The sequence below is a fragment of the Chrysemys picta genome, chromosome 16, assembly GCF_011386835.1.
Source record: "Chrysemys picta bellii isolate R12L10 chromosome 16, ASM1138683v2, whole genome shotgun sequence".
In the NCBI taxonomy this organism is placed as follows: domain Eukaryota; kingdom Metazoa; phylum Chordata; order Testudines; family Emydidae; genus Chrysemys; species Chrysemys picta.
Window position 1 is genome coordinate 26,617,124 of NC_088806.1, and position 16,104 is coordinate 26,633,227.

Consider the following 16,104-nt stretch of genomic DNA (forward strand, 5'->3'; position numbering starts at 1 on the left):
GTTCTACTGACTTCAATGGATCTACACCAGTTGAGGATCTGAACCCAGAAGTTTAGGGAGTATCAGCTCCAATGTTGCTGCATACCAGCCCACGTGGAGAGTGCCACTTTGGAGTTCTTTTCACTGCAGACCCATTTTATATGGAGAGAAGGGGGCTCCTGCCCATACAATTTAGAAGGAGATTACTCATTGGTGAGCTTATGCTCACACAAGGAACCTTGCCTTTACTAATAAACCCCCTAGGGCAAGGAGACCAGTCACAACTCCATTAGCCCCCTTATACTGGAGAACATGAAACACTGCAGGGCTGCCACACCAACCAGCTTGAGATGAGACTATTTCCCAGCACCTGTGAAAGCTTCCCATGCAGGGGGTCTGAGGTAGAAAAAGATGGCAAAGCAACTTTGTGCTCAGAGACAATTTTGTCTTGTGCCATTACACACCCACACGCTGAAATGAGAGTTTCCCATGAAGGTGAAAGCTGATGCTGAGGCAGGGATTCCATGACTGAACCACACCCTCTCGTGTGTCACTCTGCAGAGGAACAAGAAATTACACAGTGCTCACGCTTATTTCCTAAGCCTCTGAAGCCGTGAAGCAATGCACCATTCGGGGTTCATTTGTACCTGGATATTTCTGGACGCTGGGACAAGGAAAAGTTACACACTCTGTGTGGTGATCCTGCTCCACTCAGTAAAATACTGCAGAATAGTGTTCACAAGTGTTCAGTCAAATCTCTACTGCTGTTCTATTCAGCCACGGACATGCCCTTTTGATCGCTGCTGCTCACAAACATCAGTTTGAACAGGTTACTGTTGGTATGAATATTTAGTGAAGAGCAGTTCTCTTCAGATGAATACCTTTGTTATTCGCTCCCTAAAAGTTTCTGTCATTGTGTCGGGGGAGCTGAAACAATACTTATGTGACCAATCACACACATGCCTTATTGATTTGCACAATTTGTGAACAACTGACAGAATGAAAATTGTTCGTCCAAACTATCCGGTGAGAAATTACAAAAAACACCCACCCACAAATTGGCAGAAATCAGGATCAGATCGTGAATGATTCAAGAACAAAAAACAGGGCTAAATTTGTAATTAATATTAATCACAATGAATCATTTGATTAGCTCTGGAAGGCTATGGGATGGAGCAGGAAGAGTTGTGGGACTTACTTGCAGAAACTGTTGTAAAGCAAGATTCATTACAATTAGAAATGTTCATGCAAGGTTACCCCTCGAGTCTTTCAAGTGAGTTTGCTTTTGCCATGGTACATGCAGAAAAGCCACAGTACTGAAACAGAGAAATCAGTCACCCTTTGGTACAGTTATCAAGGAAAAGCAACTCTTCAGGCTATGGCTACACTAGAGAGCTTACAGCGGTGCACTAGAGAGGTCTCAGGTTGATTTAATTAACCCATCCCCAACGAGCGGCAGCAGCTATGTCGGTGAGAGAATCTCTCATGCCAATATAGCACTGTCCACACCGGTGCTTAGGTCGGTGTAACTTACGTCACTCAGTGGAGTAGCTGTTGTCATATGTTTTTAATAGATGTGGATTGTTTTTGCAGCATACAAGTAGAACAATTAAGGCATGAAAGTAAGAGGAGTATATGTAACATGAAAACAAAGTGGTTTTCATCCAAAATTCATCCTACTGTTCACATGAATTTTGAGTGAAAACCACTTAGTGAAAAATACCTCATAGGGCTGGATGCAGGCTAAGGAAAGTCCCAGAGTGGTGTTTCGTTAATAACACATGAACCGATGTGCAACTGGTACAGTGGAAACAACCCACATTAATGAAGAATTAACCATGTATATACAAGTTACATTCATCCAAGAAACATGCCTGAGCTGTCACAATAGCTGTGTGAACCAGGCATGTACACAGTACCTTTTCACATTCATAGACATGCCCATCCTGGATACCAATGCTGAATTATGTTAGATCAGGTTTAAATAGGAAATACAGTAACTGGCACTTCTCCAAATTAAAACTTTTTGAGTAGGTACCTTATGTTCTGCTAACAGTAAATGCTATGGTTTGTTCTTCCAGTTACCACCCATGTTTCTTAGAGGGCAGTTTCTTACTTGCTCAGAATTAACATGTATCTTGTCATGGCTACTATAAGGAATGTCTCAGAACACAAGCTGCTGCCCCTAGGGAATTACAGACAGAATCACAAGAACCTAGCATTTCTCTTGAGATGATGCATACTGAGAACTCTGTTCCTGGTTGCATGTAAAGAGCAACTCAGCTGCTTCCAAGACATCCTGAGGACAAAGACCCTGTGAAATCAGAGATCTGCAGCTGGGCAAGAGTGTATATGAGACAGAAGAGAGAGGGTCAGGGGCTGGGTGGGGTAGAGTGTGAAGTGTCATGGAGGATCCACCAGAAAGTTAACACTGATTAAGGCTGTATGAACTTTTCCATGGTTCCCCCTATATACCTTGGAGCCAATCATTAAGGTAGGGTTGGCTCTGAAGTTCTCGGAGGCTTGTAACCCAGACACAAGGGAGGAGGCAGGGGTGTCCATGTGAACAGCTTAGTCACATGCAGATCTTGGCTGAACCACTGATTAAGCAGCCACTCAGTGCCTTATTTAAAATGAATGAAACCCTGAGGAGGGGTTGCAGCTACTCTTTTCTCATCCTTGTGCAACAACACCCCTTGCTGGCTCATCCACAGGAACTGAGCCTTGGAGCTCTGTATCTAAAAGCTGAGCCGCTGTTGGGAGCAGGTTATCCCGTAACTGCCTTCTGCAGGATCTCTTGCATCTCCTCTGAAGCAACTGGTGCTGGCCACTGTGAGAGACTAGATGGACCCGGGTCTGGATCATCCGATATAGCAATTCCTATGTTACCATTAACAATGTGCCCACTAACAATGAGTTTAAATTAAAAGCCCAGATTAAATGCACTACATCTGTGGGTGAATCTGGAACAGAACTGTAGAAATCCTTGAGGTCAAAATATTGGTAGCAAAAAGGACATAAAGTATTCTGAAATTGACATAGCTCTAATTATGTTTTTCTTCCTACCTAGGATTAATAATCGGTTAGTAGAGTCCTGCACGGATACAAAATTTGTATCTGCATCCGATCTGCGATCCGCAAACGTGGTCCGCAGATAGCCACAGATCAGCAGGGCTCTAACAGTTCAATTCATCTCTGTAAAACTTAAATCTTTTTTCTAGCAGTGTTTTACATCCTGTAATTGAAATTCTCTATGCAGTCCATTTTTTATTAATATGATACAAAACATTATTTTTACCCATTCAGCAAAGGGACATTGTTGGCATAAAAAATAATCAGTGGGCAGAAAAGCTTCAGAATGCCAATTTTTCTGCAGATATTGTTGCGAGTACAATATAGGACCTGCAACATAAAAGAAATGAAATAGAAATGACCATAAAAATTGTCTATTTTAAAAGTGGTTGCATTTAGCGGAAATGTTACAATTTCAGTTGTCTTTTGGAAATTAGGGCCTGATCCAAAGCCCACTGAAGTAAAAAAAAAAGCGGGGTGTGGGGGGGTAATTCCTAGGCCTCAATTTAGTTTTAGTACATGCCTGGTTTTAAACATACAAGTGATCCCATTGATTTAAGTGGCACTACTCACATGCTTAAAGTTAGGCAGGTGCTTAAGTTCCTTGCTGAATCGAGGCCCTAGTACTGATTTAGGGTCTGATGCTGCACCATTGACATCAATGAAGGTTTGTCCATTGACTTCAATGGCAGTAGCATTAGGCCCTTAATGACAATTCTGGAGAATATTCATTTAGCAAGGTTCAGTGAAGGACTGGCACAAGAAATGTTCAAGAGCACAGCAGAGCAGAGGGAAAAGCCATATTTAAACACAAACTTCTACAGTTAATGTTTACAAACATATTATTATACGTATTTCTATTTTCCTAGATGAAGCTGCCACCTGCTGGTCTCCTTCCACAGCCCCATTACCATGCTCTGGGTTTGAATAGTCATATTATTAAAAATAGACTGGACAAAGCACATAGGGGAACATTTTCAAAGGCACAAATGGGGGTAAATGGACTACATAACCTAGAAAATCTTTTCCATCTCTAACTACTATGATCTTCTGCTTCAAGACATTGTGACTGTTTGATAATAAAATGTACGTATGCAAAGGCTCAAGTACCAGTAAGGCAGTCATGCACAAGAGCAAAGCAGGAGAATGCCAAGTTAAAAGTGAAGCCACTTGCTGCCCTGATGTTTGGAACTCAGAATTCAGTATGTCACTACATGTGTTGCTATCTAAGCAAATTGTGATGAAAGAGGTTAGGATGGGTATAAACCTTAACATTGTATTTCCCATGCCTGTCATTTAACATACCTTTGAGGATACAGATTTCCTTTTTTTTTTTTTTTTAAATGATCGTTTTAAAAAGACTGAAAATCTACTCATTGGTGGATGGCGTCTCACTGTCTCCAGGTCTACTACCATGGATAAAATAATTTACCATAGGAAAGATACTTTCACTAGACTCCTTGTCTATGTCCAATGTAATCCATGATCCAATAGATTTGGTAATCTGGCTACAGTTTTAGTTTCCCCTAGGGTATTCACAGGGTACATGACTAGAACATAGCTGCATTGTACCCTGATGATATTTGCTTGGCCTTAAAGGATTGTGACTTACGGAAGATTGAAGAGATCTGAACAGTGATATGGCTGCCATGAGTGACAACTGCAAGAAAAGGAAACTGAAACCAAGTGTATCAAAGACCATGTCAACATGCTTTCACTTATACCATGCTCAGAGCCAACTTCAGCTTAAGGTTTTATTGAATGGTCAAGCTGTTGTATATACACCACTAGAGTTGTTCCCCAGGGCATAGGAAACTTTAGAAACAGGAAAAGGCCTTTCAACCCAGCAAGTTTCTTGAACTCATGTATATTCTGTTTCAATTACTTTCACTATTCATTTATATTCCAGATGTTGAGCGCACATTACATGAAGTAGTTCTGCTTAAAAACCTGATCTTGAAAAGTTTTGAGCACTCTCAATTCCTATTGCTCAGTCCTTTATAGGATCAAGCTCTAGGTTCCCTTTTTACTCCACATAGGTTCAATATGTAAAGAGGATGCACTGAGTGATCTGGTGAAAAACAATTAACATAGGTTTAAGGCACATTAGAAAGGTCCAGTAAGCTGCACTGAGTTCCCATTTCTATCAGTCTATTGTATTTCTCTTCAGCTGAATGTACGATTTAAGGTTGGCATAAGAATGTAACGCAGAGTGGACTCTGCTCTTGCCATCTGAGGGTCCAGCTGTTTATCTTTGGAGAGTTTATTGGTTTGTTTCCTGCTCCTAACCACACCTGGATTCTTCTTTGTCCTTCTTTCCCTCTCCTAAATTGTTTATTTTAAAAAAAATGCTGTGCTTTCAAGTGGCAGCAACCAGAACTGTAGCCCAAAGCCATACCTGCCTGGCAGAGCGGACTACACTGGAAAATGACTCACAGGGAAGGGCAGGTGTTTGTGGGATCATGTTTACTGAGAGACTTAGGACGGGTCCCACAAGCACTCATCCATGTTCTAGCTGAGATGACATTGCCCTATAGCTATGTATCTTCACTCAAGTTCGTCAGTAGCCCCATCCAGTGTGACCTTTCTTATATATCATCGAAAACTCATATAGTGCCCCTTCTAAAGAAATATAAGCAAGATACCACAAAGTCAGTGAAACATCACCTGGCTTCTAGGCGTGTCACAGTCACTGCCGGTTCTCAAACCCCTGTTTAATCCCTCGGATCCTGGTTGCTCACTGATTTCTTAATACCAATCTGCACTTACACTGCCCTCTATAGGCCCCTTCCCTGGTTTCACACAAATCTTTACGGTTTCTCTTCCAAAATTCTCTTTGATTTGATATAATCTTCATCACAGTGACTAGCTGGCAGCAGTCACTACATAGCATCATTGTACGTTTCGAGCTCCACATTCTTTGTGGGGCATGATTGGGGGGTGCAGCCAAGAGACCTAGTACCTTATGGTACACAGTAACTTGTGGGATCTCAGACAGTAGGTGGTTGTGTGTAGGCACAGCCAGGGCACTGCTGGCAGTATGTCATTCAGATGACCATGCTGCCACTGTCACGGGGCTGAAGCTCCATGGAGGAGCAAGCACATGGTGCATTTGTCCTGCGACCTGCGCAGCTCAACCCATCTTCTCCCATTGATCTCTGACCTCCTGTTGCATCCTGCCATCTGTTTCACATAAGCAAGGAGAGGATTCAACCTTTATTTACTGCACAGAAGCCACTGGCTTTCTTCTCTCTACATTTTTGACTTGAAGGAGCTAGTATAGCCTCATATTCCGTCTCTTAATTTTGTTTTTACAGTTCTTCTAGTAGAGTGATATTTTATTTATGCTCCCCGAGATATGCGCATAAATCCCTAAACCAGCCACAAATATGTCAGCCCTGTCAATAATTCATCTTCTGGAAATGCCCTTTGATTTCTTTTGACTTTCCCCCACAAATCCCCACCCCAGTGACTGACTGCCTAGGAAGAGTTATTGTAGCCGTGTTGGTCCCAGAATATTGGCATATTGAAAAGGGGGGGACGGAATAGCTAACAAATGAATATTGTACTTTGCTGCACCTTCCTCCACACTCCAGTAACAAACGAAGGATAACAATGAATCTATTTCACCTTAATGGACTTGACTGGGGTTTCTTTACAGGGGAAAACAATGAAACATTTACAATGTCACAGCCACACTAATGTAGTAGAACATGCATCAGCAAGGATTTTATTTATGTTAGGTCTTTTTTTTTTAAAAATATAATGGAGATATCCCATCTCCAAGAACTGAAAGGGACCCTGAAAGGTCATTGAGTCCAGCCCCCTGCCTTCACTAGCAGGACCAAGTACTTATTTTCACCCCAGATCCCTAAGTGGCCCCCTCAAGGATTAAACTCATAACCCTGAATTTAGCAGGCTAATGCTCAAACCACTGAGCTATCCCCCCTTCCTCCTTTGGGGAAGAGATAGCTCAGTGGTTTGAGCATTGACCTACTAAACCCAGGGTTGGGAGTTCAATCCTTGAGGGGGCCACTTAGGGATCTGGGGCAAAAATAAGTACTTGGTTCTGCTAGTGAAGGCAGGGGGATGGACTCGATGACCTTTCAGGGTCCTTTCCAGTTCTAGGAGATAGGTATATCTCCATTTACAAAAAAAAAAAAAAAAAATTCCTGAACTGCAAATGGCTTATCCTAAAATTAAATAAAGAATAAGTGCCTGAGTACATAACTGTCAGGATAATTAGTAACTGATCTCTACTGAAAAAATTACACTTTAATTAGCTGCAGCTGTCATAAGTTCCTACCAATATACAGTATCCCTTAAGGCAATTATTGGGCAGATCAACAGCAAGTCTTAGGCCAAAGGATATACATTACTATTACAATAGCACCAAGACAGCTTTTGCAATCTCACACAGACAGCTCCTGTATGAGGACAGTGCAATGATACCAAGATAGCTCATGATGTTGGATTGTTGATACAGAATGTGGTAGTAGAGGGGTACATCTATATCAGCCAATGGAAATCTATGACCAAGATCCAACATAAATATGACAGCTTCCCCTTTCTTTTAGTAACTTCTTATTCAGGAAGCTTAGGATGGAATAGAATCATTAAGGGCCAAAAATTCTTCCTTCAGCTGCATTTAGCATGGCCCCTATTGATTTCAGTGAGAGCCATACAAGTGCAATCAAGAGAACCTAACCCTTTGGCTAAAAACAGAGTGGGAAGCAAAGCCATTCTAGGAATTTGTTACATACGAGAACAAAAGGGGAAAGAGGATAAAGCGAAGGACCTCTGAAAAGGGAAGGAGCATTGACCAGTCTCAGGATAACGTAAGGAACAGAGGGCATTCAGATATAAATAGTATTTAAGTGGGATTTAAATGGTGTCTTGTACTGGCCTTCAGCAGATGGGGTGAATTTCACCCCAGTAGCAATAAGCCACTCCAGTAAGTGTGTTGTTTGGCTATCAGTGCGCTTCCCAAATGGTGACAGGCACTCATATAGCATTTTGGTCTCAGTGTCTCACAACACGCGGGAGGCATAAGAGAACAGCCCATTACAGCACCAAACCATGGCTTGCTGCAAAGAACAACATCTACTTTGCACAGAAAAAGGCTTTTTACAAGTAAATGATCTTTTTACAAGTGGAAACAGGGTTCGCAATTGTTAAGAATCAGGCTCTTCTATGGAAAACGCAGATTTGTAGTTCATAACCTCGCCCAGGCATTCTCGTTAGTCTCCCTGCCTTTGCCAACCTTGCTGCAGGGGAAAACAATGAGCCCTATTGCTCTGAGTTAGGCACTGAAACCATGGAACAACTTAAAAAAATTAACTTAGAGACATTCTCTTTTGTTTTCCAAAATCCTGTAGAGGATACTGTACATCCGGTAAGGATTTAGAGTAATCCATTTTACAAGGAAGCTAAGAAAAGAACAGGTATAGATGAATGTTGATATAAAAACAGTTGCCCATTCTGCCTGAAACATCTTCAAGTTGATTACATTCTACTCTCAGTTAAACCAATGCATCTCCAGGCCCATTATGTTTATGATACTCTGCTATAAGGGATGATTTGAGAAAATACTTGTTGATCTGCATTTTTAGAAATATAGCTAACTTTAAACCTCTTATTTAACCCTGATAAATATTGAAATTAAAAGTATATTGTGTGTATAAAAGACCTTCCAGTATGAATTATGTATGTAATAGACAGGCAGGGATTAAAGGAAAAATTTGTATATAAAGATGATGGTTTGTATCAGTATTTGAGTCACATAGTAAATATAGCATGTGCTGCTACTATATTTCAAAACTATTTTACTTTTAATAATCCTAATTGAAATGGATATTCCTAGTTTCTACGGTTTCTAAAACAGGATTCCTTAATCTTAGATTACATTCCTCTCATGATGTAGGGAGGGGATCTATTTACAGCTATGATATACTGTTTGGGATGAAATTTGCCCCTGTGAACAGGGCCTTCCCAAGACATATATTAAGCTTTTTGCACAGAGGTGAATTGCATGCTTAGTTCATAGAATCGAGTATAACATTTAGGATCAGCTATTAATTCAGAAGATGTTTACAGTTCATTATTAGGGGTTATGTTCAGGTGTGTCTGCATTTGTCTTAATTCTGACTATATTCCACAGAGTATATGGGAGACCTGAGTTTGGTATTTATCCAAAACATTCTGAATTAAATGTTGTAATTATAGGATCTCTGACATTTAACATATAGAACTGCTTTGGGGCTATCTGTATGACAGTCATGTCGGTGTTAAGAGAGTAAGTGGACTTTTTAAACACATTCAGCAGTATTTATTTTCAAGGGGATTTTGCTTTTGATCAACAGGGATGTTCTCAGTCGAAAAGTAGTGTTGACGTCTAACTATTTATACTTCCTTGTACATGGCATACTTTCAGACTCTCTCACATCACAATATAGTGAGATAAGCGTATATTTTTTACTCTCGCTTCACAGAATTTATTTGATAAATATTGTCAGTTCCCTGGAAAGTTAGGGGTTTTCCTTTTGTGGGAATCAGTTGCAAGAAACTGTCTGATCTTTTCTTTTCCTGAGTGGATTCCTTATTGTGTAATATTTTCATTGTAAGAACTGCAGGTGCATAGACTGCCTTTATATTATTATGCCTGAGGATTATGGTGCTAATGCCAATTAAGTAACTTCATGACTTTTATATATGACATTCTTATTAGTTTCCTATACATTTACCTGTCAATGGCTTTGCATACTTTGCCTTTTTAGATTAATGTGTTTCCTTGCATTATTCCACATTATGCCATTTTAATGAGCGTCAGAACAATATTTAAAGTGTGCCATGCAAAGGCTGCATGGACAACAGTCCTCTTGTTGCAGCAACTAGTCTGGCTCTCAAAAATAATTTAATTTTAGTTCTCTTTGGGGCAGGGACTGTCATTTAACACAGATTTCTACAGCACCTTAGCACCCTGGGGTTCTGACCTAGTTGAGGCCTCTAAACGCTATAATAAATAATCATCATAACCATTTCATTTTGTAGTCATTATTGTAGAATGAGTACTACATTATCAGTACTATTATTCAAATACTGACCTTCAATATTTAGGTCATAAGGCAAATTCCTGAAGCCAATATTCAGTCCTTACTCATGGGACAATCTGGAACTACCCCCTGGATATAGGGGTAACAGGTGTATCTACTGTTATAATACAATAAATGATTGTCACTATAGATGTGGCACAAAGCAATTGACTTAAATCGCAGCAAGAATGATTTAGGTTGGATATTAGGAAAAACTTCCTAACTGTCAGGGTAGTTAAGCATTGGAATAAATTGCCTAGGGAGGTTGTGGAATATCCATCATTGGAGATTTTTAAGAGCAGATTAGACAAACAGCTGTCAGGGATGGTCTAAGTAATACTTAGTCCTGCCATGAGTGCAGGGGACTGGACCAGATGCCTCTTGAGGTCCTTTCCAGTCCTACGATTCTATGTCATCTAAAATTCACATCCTTTTTTATGGTAAAAGCCCCAGCATGAGATATGGAGAGTGCAGGTGCGATGGTAAAATGGATATTCTTCTTTCTATACTTAATTTTTTCCATTGTTGAAGACAAAATTTAATGATAAGGAGGAATACACAAGGTGTATTTCAGTGTGAGTTCACTACAGAAGGCTTCAAGATACAAGCCAATATTTTACAAAAGTGATTAGTGATGTCCAGTGCCCAACTCAAGATACCTCAAAGGGACATTATTCCAAGAGAAAGGGTGCGCCACACTTTCCAAAAAATCAGGCTCCTTCAAGGTAACTTAAGGTAGGCACCCAAAAATCACTAGGCACCCTGTCTCGTTGGAGAAAACATACTTAAAAACAAGAAAGATGACCCGGGCTCAGGCGTGATGCTGGAAGGCGTGATGCTCTGGTAGCCAGTGACCAGGTATTTCATAGGCTGCATGACTGGTCTGAATGCACTTCTCCTGTGCTTCATTATCCTGGCTGCTCTTTACCCAGTTAGTAACGGACTGCTGCAAAAATCTTTTCTGATTAGCCAATGAAGAGATGTTCATGTTGGCGTCAGAACAGCTCTTTTCTTCCAGCCACAAAAGGCAGAATCAATCCTTTTCGCTAGACTGAAGGGGCTTTTATGGAAAGCTAGGAAGGAGAGTGATGCAGTTCCCAATATTTCCCAATTTTTAAGCCCCCAGACTATATAATGTGTAGCATTACAATGTACATTACAATGTGCTGCATTTCTATGTAATATATAGCAGAGCTGTCTTTGCTGCATGAACAATAATCTGGGCCGGCTCTACCATTTTTGCCACCCCAAGCAAAAAAAAAAAAAGCCGCTCGGACTGTGCTGCCCCAAGAACGGACCGAATGCTGCCTCTTAGCATGTGCTGCCCCAGGCACGTGCTTCCTCCACTGGTGCCTGGAGCCGGCCCTGACTACAATAAAGAAATGAAGAAATGCAACCTTAAAAAAATAAATTTGAATTCATTAAAACCCCCAGTGGTTCGATTCCCAAAATAATAAGCATAACATAGAAGTGTCCAAAAGACCTGATTGCATGGAAGTGAGCCAATCAGTGAACATGCATTAGCATTTTGATGTTCATTTCCAGCCAGAGGCACTGGATTATCTGGCAATAACCATGGCATTACAAGCAAAGATATCCCATGCAAAAAAAAATACAACAAACCAACTAGCTTTGCTGGAAATGGCAAGGCAGAGAAAGGACTGAGAAATTAGAAAATGCAGAGTTAAGGTTGAAAGCTCAACCTTAGCGCTGCTCCATTGTGTTTCTGACTTAAAACATGGTCTGTTTTATATTGTTGTACATTACGTGTCAATGAATACAATATATAATATGCACTGGAATTTATTATACAACTTTAAATAAGGTAAGTTATACTACAGTCTATATAGTCTTTGGTACTTAGGATAAAAGTGTATCAAATCTATGTTTTAAGACTCAATGAGCCAAGTTTATTTTTTCCCTTGAACTACACAGAAGTCAAAAGTGATTGAAAAGATTTTCTTGATACTTTAAAAAAGTCACATCTGGGCAGAGCTCAAGCATGGAAAATTTCAAGCTACAGGACAATTTCTGAGAAAGGTATCAACAAATGAAAATAGGAAACGTTTATAAACACAAGTTGCATTTCAACCTCAGTGATTGCAGGAGCTCCTACAATGCCAATGTCACAGGGCAGCACCTGCCTGGAGCACCCTCCAGCAGCAGGCCACACCACAACAGGCACACTTGACTCAGTTTCCCCTGTCCCCGGTAAATCTATGCACACTTATCCTCTAGTCCATCAACATAGTTTATTACCAGAATATAGTTCAAAGCAATCCATAATAAGAGTTGCAAACATATAATCCATTTCTTGCCCCACTGCAGTCATTAACATCACTCAACATCTCGTCCCACAATACCCCATATATCACACATCGGTGCCTTCAACCGCTCCCGGACTCCGTCAGTCCTGCCCTGTCCCTGTACCAGGTCAGCCACACCAATGCTCCCAAATAGAGCACAACCCCGTTCTTCCCAGGGAGACTCCTCACAGCCTCTCTGCTGGGGAGCCTCCTTGCCAGGTAAACATCCCTCATTCCCCCTGGCCTCCCGTGGTTCCTCTGGCTCCAGCTCTCTAACCCTGGAGACTTCAGCGGTGAGGATCCTCTGCTGCTTTCCTGCCTTCATCCCACTAAGGCCCTTGGCTCTGGCTTGGAATCTGCAGGCATTTCCCCAAGCTGCTCCTCCTCCCCACAGCCATCTTGCCCTGGGGTTTTTCTGACTTGGGGATGCCAGCTAGCAAACCCCTCTTGCAGTTCTCCTGCCTTCTACCAGACCCCACGCATACTATCTCTAGCAGCTCTCACCACCCTCCTCCTCACTGCCAGGCAGCTCTCACTCACCTTTTCCTGTCTAGCTCTGATTCACTAGGTCTATCTCTCTGACTGGCTTTCCCCCTGATCCTTTATAACCCCCAGGTGCTGCCCCACTTTCTGAATTGGCCTCATGGGAGCAACTCCTCTGGCACAGGGCAGCTGGACCTACTTCATTTAGTGGGGCCAGGCACCCTATGACAGCAGATATTCTCGTAACCAGCACAGCCTTATGGCTGAGACTTTCAACGCTAAGGGATTTGGACACCCACTTTCCATTACATTCAAATCCCCTATGCAGCTTTGAAAATCTCAGCCTAAGTGTTGATGAGAAAACATAGATACAACATTCTCAAGTAGACATTTGACCATTTTCCCCCTTTTGTTAAATTTCCTTCTCTCTTTCCCAGCCACTGCTTGGTTTTGCACCCAATGGAAATGAATCGTATACTATGTTATTCCACATACCGTGGCTTTTTGTAATAAGATTTGCCTGCTCTTGACAGTGGAAAGCCTCTGATCAGAGGAACTATAGTATTACCAGAGGTATTGATTCTGCAATGACACCAAGACTCCAGCTAGGCTTTCAGCATTCATTTGCAGCTGCCAGTATCACTGGCTGATTAGTTTTAACAGAATCTCAGAAACTAGAGATAGAAAAGACATTAGGATTCAGCTGGTCAGTCTCCAGAGGACTAAGGCAGGACCGTTTTCCTGCAGGACATTTTCTACCAATACAGAAAGGAAGACTTGAACAAAGTACAGGCATTAATCATGAGACTATAGATTTCTAAAAATTCCTTTGTAATTCCATATGGAATTGCACCCAGCACCCAGTAACATTAACTGGAGATGGGTATGCAAACTACATGCATCTCAGTGAGAATATAATCTGGATTGTTAATTCATACTTTTGGAGAATCAGATAACAGCTGTAATAAATCATATACTATAACTACTCTGTGGTGGGAGAGGAATGGTCCTGAGGATGCAGACTTACTCTTCTAAGGTCAGAATGGGTGCAATTCACCCCTGTGCAGAGGGCCGGCCCAAACCCTGCATACCACTTAAATCTGATTTAAGCCCTCACTCATTAAGTGAGTATAGTTGTTACCATCTAACAGGAGTTTGATGTTGTGTGTGAAATAAGGTTTGGTGATGTCAAGCCACATCAAATAGCAGGCTGACTGAGCCATATTTGACTCCGGAGCACTTTCACTTCCTCCAGCCCCCGCCACCTCCACATGGAATTGCTGTGTCACCCCATCGTGTTGTTGGTTTTGCTTTTCCGGCATTGGACAATAAACAGGTATTTTTCATGAAAATTCACCAGTCTAGGCCAAGGTAAAGTTTCATTGTCACCACAACACCAAAGGCTCAGCTGGCACACAGCTTCTGTCTCATTAATTCCCCGTTGAGTCATATCACAGAACTGGTGCGTGTTCTCCACTTAGACTTTGTTTGTAACTGAAATAGTAATAATTTGAAAGATCTAAAACTGAACATTAAAGAGTCCGTTGTGTTTTTTAAGATTAGACCAAGCCAGGTGATTTCCAAAGAAAGAATTTTAAATTGCTCTTATGTTTACAGAAGGGCAGAATTTCCATATTGGGCAGCACCCAGCACAGTTTGGATTACACATTAAACAATGGCATAATAATTTATGCTTTACCAATTGCAGGTAATGAGGGCTCAGAGCCTAGGTTCTCTTAGAGTTCAAGTGTGCTGCAAAAATGTAAATGTAAAAATACCAAATGGAGGTCCACAAGGCTCGATGACTAACCCAACATGTTCATCTATATATCACAGCTCTGAATAAAGTGTCACTGTTGCTAAAGAGACAGCTACAGAAAGCATTCAGCTGATAAATCATAAATTTTCTGTGCTTGTCTTCTTCTTGCGTAACCTGGTCCTCAGGACTGCAATAATGCACCGAGACTGAGGGCTAGAATCCTCGTTAATAGTCTACGCTCCCGTTGCACCACCACACACGCCCCCACTGCAAGCCAAGAGGTTCTTTGGAATTCTGTGCCCAACGCTAAATTTTGCACATACACAACAGGCTAAATTCTGTGCTGGTGGAAATGGGGGAAACCCCACTGAGATTGATGGAGCCCTGCCCATTTACACCAGAACAGAATTTGATCTAGTATCAACCTCCAATGCCTCAACATTATGCCAGGGCACAGCACATACTATCAGATTTAAATTGTAGGTATCTCAGACTCCCATGGCATTTTCCATAATGCTTTTTGACTTGATATCAGCTGAGAAACACAGATGAAACAAAACCAGCCTTTACCAGATCTTCATGGCTCCATCTGATGTTTTTCAGTGTGGCAAAGAATCTCAGCTGTCTGCACTGCAGATAAGGGGAGATATTCAGACTGAGCCTGTACTACAGAGAAGAGGACACACACTCTTGTTTGCATTTTCATTAGTGGGACAGACTCCTCCATCCTCCCCTTTCAGTGACAGGGACATTGAGAAACAGAAAACATTTAAAGTGTGCCAGCATTACCAGGGGTAAGTACTAGAGATAGGGCCAGCCTGGAACCCCAGATCTGAACCATACAAAATCTGGGACAGTTTGGATTTAGATCTGAACAGCATGGCTCAGGCCCACCTGTCTTATGATCCTAATTAGTCTGCATCGTTCCTGAACAATGAAAAAAATCAGATCTACATCTAAAGTTGGTGGCTCTAACCCATCCGTAGCATGCACCAAAGGGTAGGAGAAGGGATAGAACAAACAATCCAGCAACATCTGTAATTCAGCAGGAAGCAGTAATGCATTACCCCACAGAAAGAAAGTTTAAGAGACGTGTATAGATGTGCACACAAGTGGGAACCCACATATCAGAAACAGGAAGGCAACCTGGTATTTTTGGACTGCAGCAGTGCCAGAAATTTTTCCTGCTTATCAGTGATGACTATCATTTTGATTCATTTTTTCCAACTTCCTTAATATGTTAAGATTATATACAATGACCTAAAAGTCAAAACGTAATGAATAAAATAAAGTTGAAATGTTTCAACATTATCTATATAAAACATTGACAAATTTCCCATTGAAAACTTTGTCAAAATAGACTCTTTTGTGTGAGGCATTTAGATTTAGATGAAAAAACTGTTCCACCAAAAAA